The following is a 26,763-nucleotide window of genomic DNA, read 5'->3' on the forward strand; positions in this document are numbered from 1 at the left end:
TTTATATTTTTCTTTGGGGTTATTCATTTAAATTACAAAAAGTTTATATATTCTGAAGCCACTTTTTATTTTTTAGTTAATTGTTTCTTCAGAGCAAGATATCTATGTTCATTTGGCAGGTATTATGGAGGAAGTAGATGTTGAATCTTATAAATCAGGTACATTTTACTGAGCATCTCAGCTTCTGTGCTTGAGGACTTTCTGACAATGAATTGAAAGGCATTGTCTCCTTTAGAGGGATTTAGAAGCTTTTACATTTGGCATTTTTGGACATCAACTGCCAAGGCACAATAGTATATGTAGGTCAAGGAAATAATTTTCTGATATATGAAGTCCTTCTAAATATGTGTTGGTTTTATTGGTTAATGAATAAAGAAAATAATTTGTCTCCAACAGGGCAGAGTAGAGATAAGTGGGAAAACTAAAGTGAATGCTGGGATAAAGAAGACAAAGTCAGTGGGATGCCATGTAGCTCTACCCCGCACCCCACCCTGAGAAGAAAGAGGCAAGCTGAAAACCAGAACCTTTGCTGGTAAACCATGAGACTCATGGTAAAATAAGAAATAATAGATATGGGTTAATTTAAGATATGGGAGCTAGCTAGCAATACACTTAAGTGATTGTCCAAGCAACGTTTTATTTAATATAGTTTCTGAGTGATTATTTCAGGTCCGGCAGCCAGGAAACAAAGGAGCAGTCTCCTCCAACAATTCTCTATGCTGTCTTTACAATAGTCAAGCTAAGAAACTTAGATTGGCATCCACAATGCATTCCTGACCAGACTTGTGATTCCACTCTGCAATTCTCCTTGTTCTACAGTAGGAATATTACTCACTCTACCCCAGGCCCATCAGTCAAGACATCTTGCTTCATGGGAAAACCTTGGTTGTCATTTATACCAGTAATTTCAACCACATACCCTTCCATTCTTTCTCAAAGCACCAGGAACGATTTCTGTGTCTATTCTCTTCTGATAAAAAGTAAGAAGTACATGTTTATCACTGAGATCATCTCTTCATTGAGACTCTGACTCCAGGGGCTGGGAAGGAGATATACACTGTCATCCTGACACATTTGACCACATAGGGGATCCATGACATAAAGGAAAGCAAACTCTAAAATTCAAGACTAACATATTTTATTTATTATTTCATGGTTACATTGTTCAAATCTGGACGTTTTCATAGGTAAGTTTATAAAATTGATTTCCATCACTGTTGAAATTATTTTTGAAAATGTCAGTTTTTCATAAGCATATTTATTATTTATTTATTTATCTATTTATTTATCTTTTGGTAGAAATTTTCCTAGCTTTATCAATAATAAAGTTTAATCATGCATTAGCTTTTCTTGCTTCCATGTGACATTTCCTTATTTTGCATTTGTATTCTTTATAATACTTTGTATCTATTATCATTCCATTATCTATTTGTATCTATTTGTTTCTATTATCAATCTATTATCATCATTTTAGCATCAAGAAAAAGCCCATCATCTTCTCCAAAATATAAAGTGATAACTTTTTGACTTTATAGTTATAAATGGATTTTCTTCACTGGCTCTCAGGTGCTGACACAGAATTTCTGTCTTTTAAGAATGCTTTGAAAAGGAAAACACTCAGTTTCTACCTAAGTGTCTGCCCACTCTGACTTCCCTTACCTGGATCTTAGAGACAAGTGGTTTCATTTCATAATCAGGTCAATCTTCAGAGCTCTGTTCTCAGGAACTGGAATTAAAGATAGTTGTGAACCACTGTGGTTATGCTGGGAATTGAATTCAGGTCCCTTTACAAATGGGGAAAATACTCACATAACATTTATAAAACAAAACCTGTAAGTTAAAAGTTTAAAAATATCGTACCCATATAGATTAAACTATAACTGGTCCAATATTCCTACATCACTATGATGGTTTGGATGAGTAGAGCTCCCAAAAATCTAATTATCTGAATATTTATTTTCCAGTTCGTTGAACACTTTGAGAGTTTCTGGAATCATTAAGATGTAGAGGTCTACTAGAAAGAATATTTTATGAGGGTTAGACTTTGACAGTTTGTTATCTTAAAGTTTCCTTTTGCTTTGTTTTCTGTGTGTGGTTGAAGATGTGAGCTCTTAACTTTTTGGTCCCACTGCCATGCATCTACTCTTGTTATGGACTCTTCCTCTGTAACTCCTAGCCACAGTAAACTCTTTTTTCCATACTTACTGGCTATAGTATGTCATCATAGCAACAATATCAACTAATACAGAATGCTAAACATTTAAAAAGAAAACCATTTATGTTTCATGAAACTCTTTCAAATTCTATAACAGGATTATTCTTGTTTCTTGCTTTTTATTTATGTATTATTATATTGTTATGTTTTACTATTTAAAACAATTTTGAAATTTAAATATATTTTGTTTATAATCTTCCTCTCTCCTAATTCCTCCCAGATTTTTCTCCCCCTCCCTTGCCAACTTAAAGGCATCTTTTTCAAAAAACAAACAAAAAGATTAATTTTAAATATTTTATGGTAATCTATAATAGATTTCAAACTGAATAGAATGAAGGGATCCAGTGTAAAACATCCAGATGTGGTTAGTAGCTCTACCATGGTAGATTATACTGTTAAGGTTGGTATCTGCCTGCTTCCTCTTCCTGAATGAAACAGAGCAAACACTATGCAGGAATACTGAAGCTTCAAGGAAATAGTAAAATAGGAACGGTATTATAAATATTGATTATGTATGAATGCAAACGATACAAACTCTTTTGCCACAGGGAAAAACATGATCTTTTCACTAAATAGTGTTGAGTCAGGCTTGAGAGGTAATAAAGCAATTGCTTATGTCTCTTATATTCTTACTGATATGAACCATAAAATTAAGTATAATACTTATATCAAAATAGTTATCAATGGATGAATTTCTGGAATTAATACATATATTAAACATTCCAGACAAAAATAATATATACTATTGCGAATCAATATGAAGTTGCAGCAATGATGTAAATAAATGCATGCCTCTATACTTGTAACAAACATTTAAATTAATATTATAACTAACACATGATAGCAACAAAATAAAGTAAGCGAGGAATAAATACAAAAAATAAATGTACAGTTAAAGAATTAATTTTCTTAAAAAATAAGGAAACATTTTAAGAACTTTATTTATTAAAATATAAATGACACTTTTGGATTAGTGATATAATAAATGCATAAATTTTATACAACAGTTCATCTTTGATAGAAATATATATAAATTCTAAGAATAATAATGTAGATTGTTTATACCTTATTATAGGTATATTTCTAAGATATTATTACTAGTTTATTACATGATAAAATACAAGTGTGCTATTACATCATAGACAATATAAAAATATCACAATGATAAAATTGGCAATATGCTGTAAATTAATTACTTACAAGTCTTCTGGACAACAAGATTTCTTGTCAATCTTGAGTGTATATAAAAGTCCTATAATACTTGTTGGAGGAGGCCTGCTTGTTTATTCTGACTGCCAGGTCCCAAAATAACCACATAGTAACTGTATTAACTTTATGACTGCTTGGCCCATTAGCGCTAGCTTATTATTGGCTGACTCTTGCATATTAATTTAACCCATTTCTAGTAATCTGTGTATTGCCACATGGCTATGGCTTACCAGATAAAACTCCCAGCATCTTCCCCTGGCAGATCCATGGCGTCTTTCTGACTCTGGTTTCCTCCTTCCAGCATTCCATTTAGTTTTTTCCACCTACCTAAGTTCTGCCCTATCAAGAGTACAAGGCACTTTCTTTTTCATTAATGGGAATCACAACACAAAGATGGGACTCTCACTTCAAACACTGCCACTAAATAATTTGATAATATAACATACATATGAACATATTTCTCAGCTAGTGATGAAAGCACACTTTTATGATCTTGCCACTTGGGAAGTTAAGACACACAGATTAAGAGTTTGAGACTGGCATGGACTTTTTACAAGGATGCTATAGCTATAAAATGTTTAAATAAAATATTCATCTGAACTTGATCTTAAAAATTAAGTGAGATTATTATCTAAATTTACAATTTAATCATCAAGACTCATCATTGTAAATTACCTAAAATTATAGAATATTTATATGTCTCCATTTCCATCAAAATTAAATAGCATATTTAAGCATATGTAAATAGAATAAACATATGCTACAATGGAAAGATTTCTCATTGTAAATGGCATTTAAATATATTTAAGAAATCAAATTGTCTAATAACTGCATGGTTCATTCTTGAATCATGAGAAACATTGCTTATTTGGCTACTGAATACATAATAAATAATTTAAACTCAAATAAAGATTTTCATTTTAATGAAAACAGTTGAAATTTAGGACAAATAACTTTCTACTCACAATAAAATAAAACTTTGACAATGTTTGCTTTACAGGGCCTAACTAAACACAATTTCTTATTAATTGGAGATTTTCTGCTTTATGTAATAATGAGTCAGTTTCCATACTTTAATTTCTGATGCTATGTGTTAATTTTGTCTCATGGTTTTCAAATGAACCATTTAGCACATGGTTGTAATCCTTTTTCTGACCCAACTTAGTCCCAATAAAGGTCTCAAAATCCAGCAATGTATATCAATATGATTAATTTGAAACAGCTATTAAAATAAAATTATAATTTTTGGAAATCAAACATTTATGGAAGCTCTCTGGACCTTTAAGTCAATGGCAATCATGAATCTTTATATTTTCTAAGGTATTTTGTCTGCTTAGTTGTTATATATAAATCTTGCAGACTAATCATACTTAAAAGTCAAGAAAGATTTAATTTTCCTCATAAAATCTCTAATTAAAAAGGCTACATTTCCTTTAGTAATAAACTTATGCCTAAGGCATTCTCTTGTGTTATGATTGACACTTGATAATGAAAACAGGATTCATGTCAGTTATTTACATGTTTGCCATTACATATATTACTTATTTAATGTACAGATAAACAATATATCAGTTTTCTCCATAACACAATATGTTCTTTCAATTGTGATATATATTCATTAGTAATGTTGATCTGAATTTTCCAATTATTTTTGCTTACAATGATTCGTGGCATTGTGTGAGAACCTAAATTAGTAAACATCTGTGCACAAAGATATCTCTGACACTACAATTTTGAAAAATAAATTAATAGACTGTTCTTTATGTTAAAGAATTGAAATAGTTTTATCTCAATAAATAGTACAGCCAATCACTCCAATTAAGATTTTGGATTAGCAGTTGAATTTGATATGCAAAAATTAGCCTAACCTCCTCTTACTTTGTTGAAAGAAGAGAATGCAAAAGGTTTTATATGGCTATTGCAGGGAAAGCAAATGTACTTGGTGTTTTAGTACTGACACAATGGCAAAGCTAAGAGCAGCAAGCATCTCCTTTTGCTTTTCTTCTTCTTCTTCTTCTTCTTCTTCTTCTTCTTCTTCTTCTTCTTCTTCTTCTTCTTCTTCTTCTTCTTCTTCTTCTTCTCTTTTTTGATACAAGTTCAAATGACACTTGTTTTGAAATGCTGGAATCAAATGTAAAATTGTAGAGAGCTTTGCCATTATTTCAGAAAATCACCTGCCCCTTAGTTTCTGCAACTTAATTAAAACAAAATCAGCAATAACAGAAGAAGAGTGCTTAGCACACTGCACAAAACAAATACTGCTGAGTATGAGTGCCTTAGTGTTTGCAGTTAGACAAGCATTATTATTTATTATTTTATGAATTGCAGTGCCCATGTTTCAGAGTACTTTATGACAACAGAATCAACCACATAGCCTTGAAAACAATAAAAATCCAAGAAGGCAATCATTCCTCAAACAAAGAAAAGTAGAAATGCCCTTTTGATTTGATGGAGACAAAACTCCAGGAGTTCTAAGCTCCTTGACAAATAACACAACCATAATTTTAAGTTCCTAGGGAAATTAAATTGCCTTAAATGACCTTCAATCAATTTTAAAAACAGAAAAATTCTAATGCTTTAAGTCATGCTCCATTTGGATTAGCATAGTTTATTTTAAGCCTCAGTGATTATTTTTCCTTCATCACTTTTATAAATATATCTGATATTTCTACCAGGTTTTTGTAAATACACCCGTCATTTTTGTCCTCATTAAATAAATAAAATGCATTTATTTTTTCGATTTCAAGTCAATTTTATTATCTTTAAATATGAGATAAGTGGCATTTTCTCGATTATTCTTTAAAACATTTTGTATGTGTTTAAAGCCTAGAGAAAAACACATGTGAAAAGAAAAGCTCAGTTTAGAAAATAAATACCAGATCGCTGCATTATAAATATACATAATGTGAATATGGTTATTCTGTTTGGTGGCAGTAAAGGAAGACAATCTGTACTTTTTATTACATACATGGAGATATAATGACTCTTATCTCTCCCAAGCCTTTCATAAACTTAAGAAATATCTTTATTCCTATGGTTTCTAAGCATTCAACCAATAAAAAAATCACTGTGTTTAGCAGAAGGAAAAATAGTTTAACATTCATGTTTACCATTAAAGATTTGAAATTAGTAAATTTATAAGAGGAGAGCAAAATAAAAGTACTTATTCAAATTTCATTTTAGTGTTCCTTTGGGTAAGATATTGAGACTAGCATTAAGGGAACTGAAGGGGCATGGTCGATCGGTAGTAAAAATTAACCAGACCAGCTTGATGTAAAATATTTAACTTTAATAAATAGAAGAAAGGGAACTTACAAAACCAGGGTTCCAGTGATCCAGGAGAGCAGGAAGCAAAAGAGGAAGGGGCAAGCGCACCTGGATCTTTTATTTGTTTTCTGTGGCCCAAGGGGGACACAGCCTAAACAGAATGTGATTGGCTGAAGTTCTCTATCAGGGAACCTTCAGAATCCTGAATTAGATGAATGGTGATGGCAGGAAAAGATGCATCTAAGGTCAGAGAAACAGAAACTCCATAGAGATGAAAATGAGGAAACAACTTCCAAAAGTAATTATAGTATAAAATTATTCATAGATTTTATTAAGATTTTAAATAGATTCTGTGAGAGAAAATTTTGGTGAATATATATATATTATATATATATATATATATATATAATATATATATATAATTAAAACTAAGTTTTGCCCAAATAGTCATGTTGGATTTTCTTGTTACTCCAAGATCTTAATATTTTTGAAATAGTGTTAAAAATACAAAGTTCGCAAAAATATTTTCAAGTATTTTACCAATCTTGAGCAAAAACAAATAGTTACACTTTAATTTATATCTGAATTTGGTGATCTAACAAAATAATTTTCTGAAAAAATGGATTTTTTTAAATATATTTATTGTATGCTTTCTTTGATTAATTCAAAGGGAGGATGATAAAATGGCAAGAATGAACAAGATTCACTTGCAGCCATTACTCTCATTTAGAACACTACAAGTTCATAAATTGGTGAAACACATGGAACTCTGTTTGTCTACTGGTATAATGTATGATGATGACTTGCAAATCCAATTGTGGATAGGCTAACACAATGAACCTAATCTCCAAGGAAAGAAATCTTGTTAGAACAAAAACAATTTAAGCAGAATATGCAAAATCATCTGTCTGAGAAAAACTGAAACCTACCATGATGTAATTTTATTTAAAATATAAAAAATAATAAAAGCAAATAAGATATCAATTATATGTAGACCTCAAGAAGTAGAAAGGCTTATTTACCTAAACTAAAACTTTACAAAAGAAAACAAGTGTAATCTACAGTCCAATTCATAAACATAAGTATCATAGTTACTGTTCTGGTGCTGTGAACAAACACCACGGCCAAGGCACTTCTTAAAAGAAAGCATTAAAACTGTGGCTTGCTTACCATTTCTTAGGGATAGCCAAGGATCATTGTTTTGGGGAGCATGATAGAAGGCAGAGCAGAATGGTGCTGGAGCAGTAGCTAAGAGATCTGAATCCTCACCCATAGTCAGAATGCAGAAAGAGATTGAGACAAGGAATAGCTGAGCTGCACTTTAGAAACCACGAAGCCCACCCTTTGCAACAAGGCTACATCTACTAATCCTTCCTAAATAATATACCATGTAAAAGCCAAGCATTCAAATATGAGAGGATATTCTCATTCAAACCATCATAGGTAGCAAACTATTATGTAACTTCACAGCCTTTTAGCATCCACACACAGTCAAATGATGTCAAGGCTAAAAAAAACAGCATATGAATATGTACAGTGTCATATTATTTATAACTGAAGGAAACTGTAGATAAAAGACACGGCTTCTCACAGAAAATATATAGTGGTACAACTTTTTCATAAAATCAACAATAATTGAGCTAATATTTGGAGTAATATTTGGGTACAAAAAGATATACTATTCTCAGGAAACTATATAACTTACATGCCATTATCATGATAAAGTCTTAAGACATGATGGCAGCTCTGTCAGTGAGTTCTGTATGTGCTGATTTAGTTAACAACTAAAATAACTGTGATCCAGACATTAATTAAGGTATATAGAACAATGTGTCCTGGTTATACATGGATGTTTCAGCAGTTGACATATAGGAATTGAGCACCTAAAGAACTTCACATCTATAGGGTTAGTAAAATATATGTGGAGATAGAATGACAGAGACTACAGCTGAAGTTACAGTACAGAAAGACATATTTATATACTGCAATATACAGCTAAACAAAATACAACGGTCTAGAAAATAAATCCAAGATAAAATATTAGTCATTAATTGTGCTGGTCTTTAGATGATATTGTGACAATTTTGGATTCCTCATGATTATCATCTTTCTGTAGAAAATATGTATTAGCATTTTATTTTTTTACCTAGAACTATAATACTTGTCAACCTGTATTTAAGCTTCTGAATATTTAATCTTTATAGAAATTATGTAAAATCTTTTATGCATTATTTAACAATAATGAAATCTAAACATTTTAACACAATTTATATCTGAGGAATATGAAGCTGATGGAAACTGCTCTCATTTGTGTGAAATTATATCTCCATTTAAAACATGAGTAATTTTTCTGCTAAATATTGATACATAAAATATATTTATATACTAATGTAGTAAAATATAAAATATTAATCAAAGCATGCAGGGTTTTATAGTGTATAAAAGCCAACTACATTATGCAATGAATGAAACCCTTCCTGAATCATTTTGAGAAGTTTCAAGATAAGCTTCATCAATATCAGATAACAGTTATACCCAAATCAGATAGGAGGGCGTTTCATGTTCTCTCTTATTTGTATAACCTACCTTCAAATCTTGAGATGGGAGTATAGACCTGAGAAAATAACCACATAGGTCAGGAAATTTAAAAGGGACCATGGTGGAGTGAGGAAACAAATACAGGAAGGAAAGTAATAGTTTCCAGATGCTCTGAGGGGGAATGAGAAGAATGGAAGTGACTATTTATTCAGGAAGGAACAACTGTATAATTGAGGAAGAGGGAGGCAGATTAAGAGTACTAACAATTTTAAAATGTCCTAGGGAAACATTATTTCATGCTTACTTAAATATATATTGTATATATTTATGTACATATATATTAACAAAGTTATACCACATGTGATGGCAATGCTCTTCCCATAAGTCATAGACTATGTAACAAAAACATCTCAGTTTCTGGAATAAAAATCCTCCTTCTGAATCATTAAACAGAGGAATCCAAGTGACACCCAAAATAATACAGGCTTTTGTTATTGCCCCCACTTTCCTGTAAGAGCCTGCCTGTAGGACCTTACTGTTGATGACACTATACTTCATACATAGGACTCAAATGGATCACAAATGTAAGCTATCTCTGTGAGTACTAGCTCTCATAGCATCCAAAGGTGCTATGTAAGCTGCCAAAGTGCAACTCTTAAGAACCACAACATTGACAAGCTTGTATATTGCTACTGTCACATTCATAAAACAGTATAATTCCTGACTGCATTATCAATACTTTTCCTTATTTTCCCATATAAGTGTAGCTATTCCCCCTCATCAAAGAAGCTCCAATTATTTTCCAGAGGGAGACCATCAAAAGAAGACATAGCTGATAAAATGCAGAGAACAGCTGACCATAGGATGCCCAACTTCAATTGCTACATTAATATTGCATCCCTTAAAATTAAGATATAGATAAGAGAGATGATAAAAAACTTATTTAAAATATGGAAGATTAGAATACAAGATGTTGTGTTCTTCAGATAACAAATAACTGTACCCAGGGAATTTTAACAATATTTTGCCCTTAACAAGATCTGAAAATGACAACATCTATCGATGTCCCAATGTGGGTTGAATAATTCTCACATGTTCTCTTACATAGATGTAGAGATATAAGTAAATATTGGATGCTAAGAAATGAAGAATCAGTCTTCTCTAGTAATGAGTCCTCTGAAAGTTTATCAAATCCCAATGGTCATCTTTAAACAAGAATTCATGTGATCAACCTTACAAGGACTTAGCTGTACACATATTTTCATAATTACATACACATGTTATTTAATACATATGTATATTTAAGTATATATTTAATATATATTATAATTAATACATTATATTATGCATATTTTATATGTATTATATGTTATGGAAATTATATATGATTATATGTGCATTAAAAGCCAGGAAGTTGAGATGAAGTACATGGAATGGTAAGAGAAAGAATAAGTGATGAAAATGGCATAAAAATTGCTCAAGTAAGAAATTCTCAAAAAATGCTAAATAAATCTATAAAGAAGGATATTAGGGAGTGTGTGTTATGTGTTCTCCTTGTTTTTATTATGCTATCATTGTTGGCCTGAATCAGTCACAATAAGCCATGAAGTTTATAATATTATATATTTGCATAATTATTTTAGAAAAAAATATTTTAATCACAAGAGTCTTTGAGAAATATTATTAGATATATGATGTCAGAAGTTAATGGAAACAGTCTAGAAACAGAGAAAGAAGCATAATCATAGAAACCCACAGTACCATTATTTCTCATAACTGTGCCAAGAAGTTAAGGCCCCAAGAAATTAAGGGAGATAAACAAAAGGACAAGGGATAAACAGTGCCAACTATTAAGAGTAAATTTCCATGATATATTGATGATAGGATAAATAGAAAAGCCTGGCATTATTCCAAAGGAGATAGAGTAGTACAAAATGTAGAATGGAGTCATCTAGTTTTGACTGGTAAGTTGATCTAAAGAACCCAAACACAACCGGATATAAATATTAATCAAAAGAGACAAAACTCTCTCTCTTCCTGCATATAACCACATATGCTGCCAACTGCACACACTGATCTACTTGTAGGTATGCCTAGTTAGAAAAGTTCCTTGTAGCTTTCAAGACTGCTTATGCTTCTAACAGTAGAAATATAGTTCAAAAAGGTAATTTGAAGGAGGAAAAGGAAAAGAAGAAATATTGTAATTATATTATAACCCCAAAAACTACAAAGCAAAATGTTTTAATGGCAGAAGTTAAATATTGTTAAATGAGGTTTACTTGAATTCAACCACTTGTACTTGTTGCTTTTGTTTGTATTTTTTTGAACGAGGTTGGAAGATCATGGACAAAATGAATAGAATGTAATGTAGAGAACATGGAGATTGATTTTGGGACCAGAGGGTATTGTTTGTCACTGAGTAAGGTCATGGCTAACAGGAGAAATTCACTTTGACACCATTCTTCATATAATTTGAATATTCATTTAACAATTTTCATTAGTTTTTCATTTCACAACTCTAAGTATGAACAGAAATCTAAGGAAGACTATACAACATGGGGTTCTTTTCAACATAAAGAAGTAGTTGAGTTACATGGTGATTCTGAACAATTAAAAAACGTAGGCTGTTACACCAGGACATCTGATAGATGAGAACAAAGCTCCAACTCACAAATGTTTCATCATGCTTTCAGCAGAGAGCAACATAAATGTACATAGAGCATAGGTCTGCCTTTTGTTATTATTGTAGTACTATCCATGTACCATTGTCAACTATAAAAGTTAGGAGAATAGGAAGAAGCAGTGTAGGATGAACACTGTCATTGTTCTGTAAAACATTTTTTGTTTGCAATTTCATCACTGACCAAATTTTCCAGAAGAAAATGATATCTGCTTCGCTGGTCTATATTTTGTCAATAATGTTTTAAATAAATGCTGATTGGCCAGTAGCCAGGCAGGAAGTATAGGTGGGACAATCAAGCAGGAAGTATAGGTGGATCAATGAGAATGGGTGAATTCTGGGACGAAGAAAGTTCTAGTCGGCAGTCGAGACCCAGCCACAGAAGAAGCAAGATGGGACTGCTTCACTGAATAAGGTACCAAGCCAAGTGGGTAACATAGGCAAGAATAATGGGCTAATATATGTTATAAGAGTTATTAAGAAGCCTGAGCTAATGGGCCAATCAGTTTATAACAATATAAACCTCTGTGTGATTTCTTTGGAACTTAACAATTGTGGGAAAAGGACAGGATAGAAACTTCAGACACCACTGTGTCATAAGATACATATCTCTCTGGCAATGTATGACAGCTGACAAAACAATCAAATAAAATTTGGGAGAAGCATTTTTTTCCGTTGAAGTATGGAAAGTAAACATTTTCAAAAGGTTAAAACCTATGCTAATTTTCTTCCTAAAACCAAATTCTAATAATTTGCTTAACAATCAAAACTTTCCTGTTGAAAGATTTTCTTCTCCACTTTAAATACACAAAAAGAAGATTCCCATAAAATCCCATACAGTCGGACAATCATAAGGTAGATTTAGTATGTGAGGGAAACAAGATGCACACGGAATCTTGGGGAATTGCCAAGTCACAGATATAATTAGCTGAATGTGGTTAAGTAGTATGTCTTGGCTTTCACTTGCCTCTGTGAATTTGATGGTATACTTTTGCATTCCGGCTCTAGTATCATATCTGGGCTGTCAACTCAAGTAAATTCTGTCATTTTAAAGAAATGCTGGACAACTTAACCTCCATTAGTTCCAGTATCTAGCTTTATAATATAGATATCACCACAGTAACCTAATTTTATTATCATGGAGATAAATGACAGTTGGTTTATTTATTTATTTTTCTTGAGCTTTAGAAAAAAGATAGTGGTTTTTTATTTTTTTCAGGCCATCCTCCACTAGCCCTACCACATGCTACAGTCATCATTACTTTTTGTTTAAAATACAGCAGAAATTTTTCCTTGTGGGTTTCTGTTTAGTGTGAAGGTCTCTGCAATTTAAGAGTGAGTGAATGCTATCATTACAGTTAACCTGATGGTAGTCATGCTAATGAACAGAATCTATGTAGAAATCTAGGTCACTGGGAAATTGATATCAAGATGGGTGTCGCTATATTGCCATACACTCTTCTGATGAGCAAACAGCTTCTAATTTCAACAAATGGTTCCTACTATAGCCATAACTGAGCCTTCAATTCTTTCGAATGTCTACTTTAGAAGGTGCCTTCTCTTCTTTTTCCTGGAAAATCACCTTATGTCCACATAAAAGACAATTACTTACTACACAAACTGAGGGACCAAGTTCACTAACATTTCTCCAGAAGGTCTTTAAGCCAGACATTTCTTAATGGACAAGAAGATACCAGAGATGGCATGGCCTTCACTCAAACTTGCAGATTTTGTTTTGCTTTTTGGGTTCCTCTCCAAAATTCCAAATTTTCTTTGTAACCAATACTATATTTTAATATTTTATATTTTATATTTTAATATTGAGGAAACACTTAGCATTTTTGCATCAGTTTCGCCTGTTAACCATATCATTCTGGCCTTCTGTACCAATTCCAACTTCATTGATTATTCGTTCTCAATCACTGAGTTAACACTGTGACTCTTCTCTCTATCAAACAGTTCCTTTGAAGGAGTGCTGCTTTATAAAAGTGTTTAGCACTAACTTATCTCAATTGCAACCTGGAATTTAATAATGTATTTTATATTTAAGTGACAGATAGTCTTCTTTATGTATTCTTTCTCCAATTTGTTATATTTCCCATCACATTTTACCTAGTTTATTGATGCATTTTCTTCATTATTTCATAAAGGGAGTGAATTCTTTGTCTCCAACTGATGACATATTTAGGAAATTTATGCTGGCCTTCTCTTTATTGACTTGTGTATTTCTTCTTTCATGTGTGATGGGGTAGTTTTAAAAAAATTATACCCTCACATTCCCCAATTCTATAGTGTAATATCCTGTTTCAAGAAACACTAACTCAGCTGATAAATGTGTTTCATAAGCCCTGTCCTTTTCTTGATTATTCTCTACTCTTAAGGTAAATGGCATCAGCACACAAAAGTCTGAAATCTGTATAAACTGCATTGCTCTTATTTGTCAGTGTGACATACACAGCTTACTGCAGCAGAGAGACATTTCAAAGTGTTATTAGAGCTCTCTTGTCTTAGAATTTACTTTTCATTGCCAGTGATTATTAAGATTAAGAAGTTTAAAGCAATATTATCTCCGTAGAATCTTGGATATACCCAACTAGCATTTATTTACTAACACGAAGTATCTGGTATCTTTTTACTTTCTTTAAGAGAAATGTGCCTATGTACATTTTATAAAGTGAAATCCTTAGATGGCATGTAGTCAGAGAAAATGAATTTGAAAGTTGGTACTCAATTCCTTGAATCTGCTGCAGGTTGTATGTGTGCGCTCATCCTGGTCATTCATTAATCATGAATGTTGTGGAATTCTGAAGTTCTAATTATAAATAAATTATTAGAAATGGGAAAAGTTGATTTAACTGTCAGAATTGCTTGGAGGTTCTTTCTAGTCTTTATTGTCTTACCTACGTATTCATGACCTTTGTGGCTCTAGTTATTAGAGAATATTTTTGTTCTCTATACATCTTCTGAGTATTCAGGTGATAATTTTTTCTCTAGATAAGTTCAGATACGTGTGGTTTTCTATGACAGTGATTTGATTTATATGCAATTCTGTCATTAATTATGCCTTAACTTTCAAAGTGTCCTCATGAAAGTCTGCTTTTTAAAAAGATACAGCGAGTCACAACAAGAATTCACATATGACATATATTGTTTTACATTTATGCACTGTAATTCTCCATGGACATTTCATAGTTTGTTCCTTAAGGTAAATAACACAGCTTGAGAAAGACTACCTAAATGCCATGGTAAAGTTTCACTTGAGACATAGTAAGCATATATGTTCAGTTAAATTACTGAAAATCCAGCTTCTATAAAGACTACTATCTACTAACTAGGTAAAAAACAAACAATAACCACCAAGAAAGGCTTTTATGTCTTGTAGTTCTACTTACCTTGGTACTATATAAATGACTTCATTTGACACTAAGATTTATGTGCTTTTCTGTGTTGTTTCATCTATGTACATTTGTTCATGAATAGTCTCAGAATTTTCTCAGACAACAAGGCTTAAGTCAGATCATATGATCATTTGCTGACCATTTGGTGCTTTATGCTTTTAATCTCCAGGCTTTACTTCTCCTGTCTGAATTAAGAAACACCTCTAGATTCTCCAGAACTTACTTTCTTACTTACCTTCAGTATAGCCAGCAGTATTTCAGTCTGTGGTAAATTTTATGTTTATTTGTGTGACTAGTCTCAGGCCTTCTCAGTTTGGGGATTATCAGAGCAATGCTTAATTTTTATTAATCAACATCATTAGCATTGCCAGATTTTATGTAGATGGATATAACTCACAAAAAACCCTCACAAACAAACAAATAAAAACAGTATCAACTATTCTAGATGATAAGGATTGAATATAGATTATTTTATTATTTATTTTCTTGAACAGACATTATTTTCATTTTTTTTCAATCTTAAGGTTTATTTTCGATACATGAGTATAACAGAAAAGATCTAGCTGGGCAGTGGTGGGGCATGCCTTTAATCCCAGCACTGGGGAGGCAGAGGCAGGTGGATCTCTGTGAGTTCAAGGCCAGCCTGGTCTACAAGAGCTAGTTCCAGGACAGGCTCCAAAGCTACAGAGAAACCCTGTCTCAAAAAACCAGAAAAAAAAAAATCTAAACCACTACTTTTGCACTTTAGTTCGAATTCTTATAGAAGAACTGTAGGAGTTGATCACTTGTACATGTCTTCTTTACCTGGAGCTCCTATTCTGCTGTTTTAAATGATATAGGAAATTCTGGTAAGGGAAAATTGGAATATATATATATATATATATATATATATATATATATATATATGAGTTTCTTTTCTATTGCTGTGGTAAAACTCTATGACCAATGCAGCTTAGAGGAGAAAGGATTTGCTTAAAGCTTGGAGTTCCAGAGAAAGAGTAGTCCATTACCATCACGGCTAGTAGCATGGTAGCTGGTAGGCAGACATGGCAATGGAGCAGCCTCTGAGAACTTATATCTGAGTCCACAAACAGGAAGCAAGAGATGTCCCTAGGGATGGGTAGAAGTTTTTGAAACATTAAACGAGACTTCCCTTGTGACACACATCCTCCAACTAGTCCACAACTAGTCCCTCTCAAATAGCCTTCAGTTGGCAACAAAAATTTCAAGTGCCTGAAACTTATGGGGACATGTCATTCAAATCATTCCCTCTCAATCGTTAGTTTCCACAGTCTTCAAGCCATAGTCTATTACAAAATGAATTCCTTCCAACTTAAATAGTCTCTATAGCCTTTCAAAATGTCAGCACTACTTAAAGATCAGTCTCTTCTGAGACTCAGAGCAGTCATCTAACTATAAGCCCCTGTAAAAATCAAAATGCAACTTACATCTGTGTAACATATAATGGTACAGTACATGCATTACCATTCCAAAAGGGAGAAATATTGCACAGTAGGGAAATATTAGAACAAAGCAATGCTAAAACCCAGCAGGGAAACCTTCACATTCCGTAGTATCATGTCTAATGTTAAAAGGCTTACGTAGTTCTGTTCTTCTAGGTCTACTTCCTGTAACATACTTCTGTCTTGCAGCGATTCCTCTGTATGCAGTTCTCCTTGGCTGATAACCCACTGCCATGGGTCTCCAAAACAACTGAGGCTTTATTTGCATGGCCAGTCAGAATCTCTTTCTTTCTCGGGGTTTTTATGCAAGGAATTCCCTGATGTCAGTAACTCGTCTTACCTATATAGGAAAATTCGACAACTGCTTTGTTTGTGGGTACTTCACGATTCTAAAGTCAGAATCAATGGACAACACTAACAAGTTCAACTCTCCCTTTGCAATGGAGCTAAGCATCCTTTAATCACATTAGCAGTAATTTTCCTTTGTCAATGATTTCTTTGAGGGCAGAAAACTTCTTAGACCTTTTCTTTTCACAAGTTGGAAGTTCAGATGGATGGACTCTTGCAATTAGGATACTCTTACTTTTACTACATTTTGGATCTGGTCCTCCCTCCATCTTTCATATTGTGTGCTAATGAATTTCAGCATGACTGAGGTTAATCACATGTTTGAAAATCAGAAAGTTATTTGAGTGTGTCTTTTAACTTAAAAATTAAAGAAAGAAGTAAATTTAGAAGAAAAAGACAATTACCTCCTATTTATATTTGCATAGCCAGGGCTCTAAGAATGATTTCTGCATTTGTAAATAGACAAAAAGAGGAGTGTGCAAGAGAGAGAGAGAGAGAGAGAGAGAGAGAGAGAGAGAGAGAGATGACATTTTGTCACATGCAACAAATATTTGAAATTTAAATTACTTGACCATATTTGCTTGGTAATTGATGGTTTTCATTTCTAGGTTTTCATTCTTATTCAAGAGGGCTCTGTGTACAGTCTTACACCACTGTCACATTACTGATTAACGCATCTGTTTGAAAGTGGGGAAATTAAATATTCCCAACTTTTCTAATCCCCCAGTATCCCATTCTCTTCTTCCTTCCTCCACCTCTACTCCTTTACTCCTGCCACTTCTGTCTTTTTTTCTCCATTTCTTTCATTTTCTTTCAAATTCCATAAGGATCAATTTTTCATTTCTAGAGAAGTTTAAGGCAACCAGAATGATTAACTGCGTCAGGTAAGATGGCTCATCAGTTAAAGTGCTCAGTGAGGAGGTAGAGAGGAGTTTCTATCCTTAGAACCTATAAAATTACTGAGTGTGTACCTTGCAAAGTATTCCAAGGAATCTCCAGAACACATCAGCTACTGAGATCATCTGTTTTTGTAAGTCATGGATTAGATTGAGAGCTACGACATGATAAACAGAATAACAGATGATGGTCCAACGCATCATCCTGCAGTCCAGTCTCCACACAGGTATCCACAGAGTCTTGTTCATGCAATGACACACACATGCACAGGACACACACTAGAAAATGCAAAAGCAAAATGTTCCTTACTGCTAAACCTAGGGTTGTATTTTAACCAGCTTATTATTTTTGCCACATTTTCCCCATGGGTTCCATCTGGAGATTGTAAATTTAAGAACTCACATATTACTCTTAATCCTCATCTTGAATATTGAGTTTTTAAATACATGATGCTGAATAGCTCTTATAATGAGTGTATTTGCAGTTTCTCTGGATCAAATTCTTTACTAGAAAAATCCAATGGAGTTTGAAATTATTTTCTTCTGACACCACATTTGAAAGATTTTAATATAAAGTCGCTTTTCTTATTGCCATGCCTCCTACTGGGTACCCTATTTTGAATGATTAGTGTGATAGGTTAGTGAGGACAAAGGGACAGGAATGACCTTTCTCAAATTGAAATATGCATTCCCATAGTTGAGAGATACTCTTAAAAAACTGTGTGATGTAAGGTTAAATCTGGATCATGGGTGGGACATATAGCACTTCTTTCTTCCTTGCTTGTCTATTTTCTTTTTTCTTTGCTTATTCATCTATTTATTTTACAGCTTTCCTTTCTTGATATAGTATTTTCCCAGTTTTGTTCTAGATTTAAAAGTATGATAATCTGCTTTTACTGTGGTCTTCTTGCTTCATATAGTTAGTGGCAACTGTTGGACATTGTCTGTGGCTTTCACTTATCTTTGTAATAAAGCTGACAGTTGCTGTTTCTACTTTATAATTATTTTTCCGATTCTTTTCATGGTATGGCTGAGCACATTTGTGCAAAATAGTGAACCATTTATTTATAATCCTTTTTTTGAAGAATGCAAAAAATATAAGAATTTTTATATCAAATTTGTTGTGAGATATAAAAACTTAATTTATTATTAAATGTAGTAATATTTAATTTAAAAAAATGGGGCATTGAACTGAACAGAGAATTCTCAACAGAAGAAGTTCGAATGGCCAAAAGACACTTAAGGGCATGCTCAACCTCCTTAGCGATTAGGGAAATGCAAATCAAAACAACTCTAAGATAACATCTTATACCTGTCAGAATGGCTAAAATCAAAAACACCAATGATAGCCTATCCCGGAGAGGATGTGGAGTAAGGGGAGCACTCATACATTGTTGGTGGGAATGCAAACTTGTCCCACCACTTTGGAAATCAGTGTGGCAGTTTCTAAGGAAACTGGGAGTCAACCTACCACAGGACCCAGCAATCCCACTCTTGGGAATATACCCAAGAGATATCCAATTATACTACAAAAGCATTTGTTCAACAATGTTCATAGCAGCACTATTTGTAATAGCCAGAACCTGCAAACAACCTAGGTGCCCCTCAATAGAAGAATGGATAAAGAAGGTGTGGCACATATACACTTTAGAGTTCTACTCAGCGGTAAAAAACAATGACATCTTGAATTTTGCATGCAAATGGATGGAAATAGAAAACACTTTACTGAGTGAGGTAACCCAAACCCAAAAAGAGGAATATGGTATGTACTCACTCATAAGTGGATTCTAGCCATAAATAAAGGACATAGAGCCTATAATTCGTGAGCCTAGAGAAGCTAAATAAGAAGGTGAACCCAAAGAAAAACATATTGTTATCATCCTGGATATTGGAAATTGACAAAATTGCCAGGCAGGGGTTGGGAGCACGGGGGTGTGGGTGAGGTGGGGATAAGGAGAGATGCGGGGAGAGAAGGGAGAAGGAGAGGATGGGGAGAGCTTGAGGGAATGGATTGGTTGGGATGGAGGAGGGGTGGTTGGGGGAGCAGGGAAGTATATTGCTTAATTACGGGAGCCATTTTAGGGTTGGCAAGAGTCTGGATTCTAAACAGGTTCCCAGGTGTCTAAGGAGATATCCCCAGCTTGTTTATTGGGCAGCAGAGGAAAGGGTACCTCAACTGGCCTTGTCCTATAGCCACACTGATGATTATCTTCCATATTTTCATAGAACCTTCATCCGGTGATGGATAGAGATAGAGACAGAGACCCACATTGGAGCACTGGACTGAGCTCCCAAGGTCCTGATGAGGAGCAGAAGGAGGGAGAACATGAGAAAGAAAGGACCTGTGAGGGGTGCATTCACCCACTGAGAACTGAGACTGTGGAACAGATCTAACGGGAGATCACCAAGAGAAGTTGGAATGGGACTGATGGAACATGCAATCAAACCGGAATCTTTGAATGTGGCTGATGGTGGAGGCTGACTGAGAAGCCAAGGACAATAGCGATGGGCTTTGATTCTACGGCATGGACGGGCTCTGTGTGAGCCTTGTCAGTTTGGTTGCTCACCTTCCTGGACCTGGGGGGAGTTGGGAGGACCTTGGACTTCCTATAGTGTAGGGAACCCTGACTGCTCATTGGCTTGGAGAGGGAGGGAGTGGGGGTGTGGGTGGAGGGGAGGGGAGGGAAGTGGGAGGAGCGAAGGAGATGGAAATTTTTAATAAAAAATGAAAAAATCTAAAAAAGAAAAAAAAGTCTGATGTAAATGGACTAAGGGAAATGATGATCACAGAGAAAGATCATAAAAGATCACATCTAAGCTTCGAATGTGTGAAAAGGTATTAGAGGACAGTAAAAGTGAATTAAAAAATATTGAAAGGCCAGGTATGGTAGGGCATGCCTTTAGTCCAGCACAGGGGAATCAGAGGCATGAAGATTTCTGAGTTCAAGTCCAGATTTGGTGTACACTGCAAGTACCAGGACAGCCAAGCTTAAGCAGGGAAAGAAGCCGTCAAAACCAGAAAACTGGTGGAGATGTATTTGAACTAGAGAAACATCTTTGTAACCCAGCAAACAACAGAACTTGGCAGCTTCTGGCTTTAAAGTCAAAGATACAAGAAAGGGTTATGGAACCTCCCTCCAGCTAAAGAAATTGGCTGAGGCCAGGCGTGTGTCATGGGTGTCCCAGCATGGGTGCCCAGAGAGGTGATTGTGTGGAGTTGTTAAATTAAATACTGGGTTACTAGCAAACTCGATGATGTTGGAGATGCCAGAGCATGGAATACCTGACAAAGAGAACTTCTAACAGAGAGTAGAATCAGCCAAAGAGACAGAAGTGTGTTGCAGTCAACAAAGATGAAAGGAGTTGGAGATCTGAAGAACACTTTGATATCAAGCATGGAGATGCAGAGTTTGGAGTTTTCTCAGATGGTTCATGGTCTTGCTTTGTCCCAGTATCTCCTTAATATGCTCCTTTTCACCCCCTTTGAAATGACAAAGTATATACTGTGTCATTATATGCTGGAAGTATGTAATCTGCTTTTTGATTTTAACTGTACAGAATAAAGTTAAGAGAGTGCATGAGACTCAGGTGAACTTTTAAACTTTGAACTTTTAAACCATGCTGACACTAAGATTGACTATGGGTGGGGACTTTTGAAGTTGGATTAAATGCACTCTGTATTGTGATAAGACTACCAGTCAATAGGGCCAGGGAATAGAATGTTGTGGTTTGAAAAAGAATGGCCCCCATAGGCTCATAGGGAGTGACACTATTAGGAGGTATGACCTTGTTGGAGTAGGTGTGGCCTTGTTGGAGGGAGTACACTATTGGGTGTGGACTTTGAGGCTTCAGAGCTCAAGTGAGGCCAAATGGCTCACTCCTTCTTCCTGATCCCTATTGATTCAGATGTAGAACTCTGGGCTCTGTCTTTAGGCCCACATCTATCTGTGGTCTGCCACACTTCCTGCATTATAATAATGGACTAGATCTCTGAAACTGTAAGCCAGCTCCTATTATTATTATTATTATTATCATCATCATCATCATCATCATCATCATCATCATTATATTAGTTAAAGTTTGCTGTGATCATTGTATCACTTCATAACAATAGAAACCCTAAGACATAAAATGTAATGTGTGTATATATATATATATATATATATATATATATATATATCTCCTATACAACCTCCATATTGAAATTTCTGTCATATGTTTCTTTTCAATACTTTATATTGAATAATAAAGAGAAGATTTAATTAAAATCAATAATAACTAAAAGGAAACAAGTTGATTTCAACTTTTTATTAAAGTAAACATTGTATATTTTATAATGTATTTACACACCAGAACTAAAGAAATTAAGAAAGACTTTCACAAAGGCAAATGTAGCTGGGCGATGGTGGTACACGCCTTTAATCCCAGCACTCGGGAGGCAGAGGCAGGCGGATCTCTGTGAGTTCGAGACCAGCCTGGTCTACAAGAGCTAGTTCCAGGACAGGCTCCAAAGCCACAGAGAAACCCTGTCTCAAAAAACCAAAAAAAAAAAAAAAAAGGCAAATGGCAAATGTAGATGAGTAACCATCAATACTGATTCCAAGCCAGGGCAGGTAAGTGCTCTATTAAATCCTGCCATTGTGTGCCACTGAAAGCTTGCCATCCACACTGTAGTTGTATATAAACTGCTCAAATCCCACTTGATAATTCATACAAGTGTTAGTTTACATTGTTCATGCAATGCTCACCTTGTAACAATTACAGAAAACATCCAAGCAAAACTGATGAAACGTATTCCAATAAGTACACTCTTAACAATTCAGTAGTATAAGAACTTTGGAGAAAACCTTTCAGAAAGAAGAAAGCCAACCTGAAAAGCACACATGGATCCATCTACAAACACAAGGAGCAAACAACCAAGATTTGCCTTACTCACTTGGTCTGCACAAGGCAGGAATATTTCAAATCTTAAGTAAGACATAAGGAAAATCTGGCTTTGTTATATTCTGGAAATATAAAGTGTATTCTCACAAATAGATGGAAATATGTCAGGAAGGATTCCATTATACTTTAGAAAAAATATGAAGGCATTTCCAAGATACCCTTACAATTATTAGGGAAAAAAATCATCATCATGTATAGATTTTTAACTATCTCAGGCCCTGATTATAACTATTTTATCATTCTGTTCCTTTATTGCATTGATGCTTCAGTTATAAATGTATTGATTGAAGTTTATTTTGACTTACCATCTGGGAAAGATTAGTTCATGTAAGTATATTTTATTGTTTTAAAGAGCTGCCTATTAGCACACTTTCATTGGTAGATAGGAATCTTCTTCTATGGCTTTAAAATTGTTTGTAAGTTGTATCTCAGTGTTTGTTTTTGATGATCTGATGCTGAAAATGTTTCAGTGAGCTTTAGGCAAGTATCAATGCCAAATACATTTTATAAACACAGGGCTACTTCATAAGACTTGTATACAGTTCAGAATATGTTTCCAGATCATGTGTATTGTGATATGGGAATATTCTCTGTATGTTGTGATTACCTTTAATGAATAAAGAAACTGCTTTGAACCCATAGCAGGGCAGAACTTAGGTAGGTGGGAAAGATGGAACCGAATGCTGGGAGAAAGAAGGGCAGAGTCAGTAAGAAGACATAGATCCACTGCCATGTGGTGATACAATGATTAGTAGAAATGGGTTAAATTAATATGTATGAGTTAGCCAATAAGAAGACAGAGCTAATGGGACAAGCAGTGATTTAATTAATACAGTTTCTGTGTAATTATTATTCTTTTAAAGAAATGCTCTGATTCATCTTTGTGCTCTCCATACATTACTAGGTATGTGACCATCTACTGGATCGTAGTAAACCTACCAGCGGCCACACCCTTAAAGTACTAAATCTTCCTTAACTGAAGTAAATAGCTACTTAGTTAGGAATGGGATATTTTGAGCCTTTCCCCTTCTATGCTGAAATGCTGAATAACTTGAATGTAGTGTTCTATCATATCCAGTAGACAGTGATTTATTCTAGCCCACCCCAGTCTCTTACTTCTACAATCTTTCTACCCCATCTTCCTCAAGATACTTAATTCTGTGTGAAGAAGGGTGATACTGATGTTTCATTTGTACCTCATCACTTCACTGATACTAATTACTTACATGTAGACCAGTTCTGAGTTTCATTTTTCTTAATTTCCATAACAATAGAAATTTCAATCCTGAGGCCTGAGATTGACATTAATTCCTGAATATAAAACTATGAATATGTATGACAGTTTGACAATATATTTATCAAAAAAATTTAGTAGGATCAACCTTTGGTCCCATGAGCTCTCCAGACTTGTTTTCTCAGTCACAATTACAGCACCAGACAAAGAGTTCTTTTAGAAATGTGTGTTTTAAATACAATGAGAATTCAGTTGTTTACCTCTAGAACATTTGTGTCACTAGTGACCAATAGGCACACCTTGCCATGCCAGTCATTAGTTTAGCTCACTGAGTTAATAATTAATTTAGAATGCCAATGACATTTTTCCTTCAGCAACCTACATAGCAACTTTCTATATGAAATGTAACAAGAAGAGAAGGAGTTTCCTATGTGAGCAGCAATTTGATTTTCCTCAATTTAGTGACCAGAGAATGTGTTATCTTTAGATATAATGTCTTGCCATTAAATTCTGGTGATCAGTCAAGAGCAGTGATAAAAGCCCATATATTTTTGCAACAGCCCTGTGCAAGAACTCAAGCAAGGGTATTGTCAACATGGTATATTTGGTAACCTATAGCTTCCAAGAGAAGCATTATCCCTGGTGTAAGGTAATTCAAGTTTTATGAATGTATATTCCTACATACAGTCAATGCTATAAAAATCTATTTTCTCATTGCAGTTTCTCCTACAGTCAGGCTAATCACTCCTTAGTTAATTTGATACTTTAAATAATTTTTTGTTGGTGGCTTAAATGACAGCGCAGTTAAACTACCAAACCAGACAAATCCATGGGTAATAGAGAGGTTTACGGTAAGACCTTAAGACTGAAGACAACACCTACTTAACAAATCTAATGAGAAAAATCTAGCTGTTGCCATCAAAGAGACTTTGTCTTATGTTAGGGACCATAGTCCTAAAAGATGATAGCAGGAACCATTGTCCTAAAGATGATAGCAGGGACCATTGTCCTGAGGATGTTTGCAGAGAGCCCCACATCCTAACTATCTTGAGAACTGTTTGTTAAGGGAATCACATAAAGAATGTTTCTGCTTGCACAAGGAACACCAGGTTTGCTAGCTGGTGACCTTTGCTACCCCTACCCCACACCCCAATCTGAGTTCCTCATTCAAGGGTTATATAAGCTGTAACCATCACCCTAATAAACGAGACCTTGACAATAGAATCTTGCTTGGTCTCCATTTCTCTCTCCAGCCCATGGTCTTTCAGGTTAGCACCCCTTCAGAGGAACCTGAATAGCTGACCTGCCAAGCAGGGTTACAATCTTATGTGCTAGTACTAGCTAGCATCTCTAGTGCAGAAAGATACCCAGCATGCTATCAAAGAAGAAATGTAAATATCAAAGCAAGATTCTCAATAGGAAATTTCACAGTATACAATGAAGAATTTCTTTAAAATATGTCCTGAAAATGAAAAGAAGAGGAATGGAAAGGATGAGTATAGAGAGGAAGGAGAGAAGCCAGGAGGAAAAAAAAACCAACTCACTTCTTATTATGTGTATGAATCTTGTGTGATAGGGCCTCATGCAAGCCCTAGCTCCAAGCAAAGCTTATTGGACTTTAATTATTCCACCTTTCAATTTTGAGAATCAAAATAGTTATTCCACAATATCTGTCCTTAACATGTATCTCCCTATCCTTGACATCTATCTCCCTATTCTTTTGAATTGTATTATGTGTTTCTTGATGCTGTGAGAATAGACTATGAATATGGTCCCATTTTTTTTTTTACTTTTGTTTGCTCTCACAAAATCATCTCTGATTATCCTCACCTCTTTCTCTCAACTTTTGTTATCTTACCAAGCCTGCTACGCGTTATATTAATTTCTATTTAATCATGAAGAACTGCTTTTTATTATTTATGTGAGAAGCAAAATTGGCTCATGGTATCTCAAAATAGCTTTATGTTTAGAAGAATGGTAAATACTCTTGTGAAAAAAGAATGAGAGCGGAGATGCCCAGGACAATTACATCACTGTTGTCTAACTCCATCATCGATGATAATTTCATGGAAGCTGTGTCACAAATGCCCACTTTCCACTTTCAGTCCCTTTACTCTTTCTGTTACTCTAAAATCTCACAACATAATTGGAGGTGTGTGTGTGTGTGTCTGTGTGTGTGTGTGCGTGAAGCAATGAGCATTCCTAGGTTACCTAGCTGAGGGTCTTCCTACCTTTCTCTACTAGGGAATGTTCATAGACTGGCTACCACAGTGCATTGTTCTGCTCTACCTATCATGGTTACCAGGCTAAGATAATATTTACTCCAAGATGGTATTATGTTTACATGGAGAAAAAAATTCTTTAAACTACCTTTTTATGTTACTTCAAAAACAGGAGGGCACTTCATTTTATATTACTTTGTACTATGGTGATATGAAAAAAAATCTCATAAGGAATTCCAATCAAAACTATAGTATGTAGAAATGACAACTTGACAAAGTTTTATTTAAAAATCTGTTTGTTTATTTTATGTATATGTGTGTATCCCTGGGTATATGTGTGTAGCATTCA

Source organism: Arvicola amphibius, chromosome 8, assembly GCF_903992535.2.
Source record: "Arvicola amphibius chromosome 8, mArvAmp1.2, whole genome shotgun sequence".
NCBI classification, from domain to species: Eukaryota; Metazoa; Chordata; class Mammalia; order Rodentia; family Cricetidae; genus Arvicola; species Arvicola amphibius.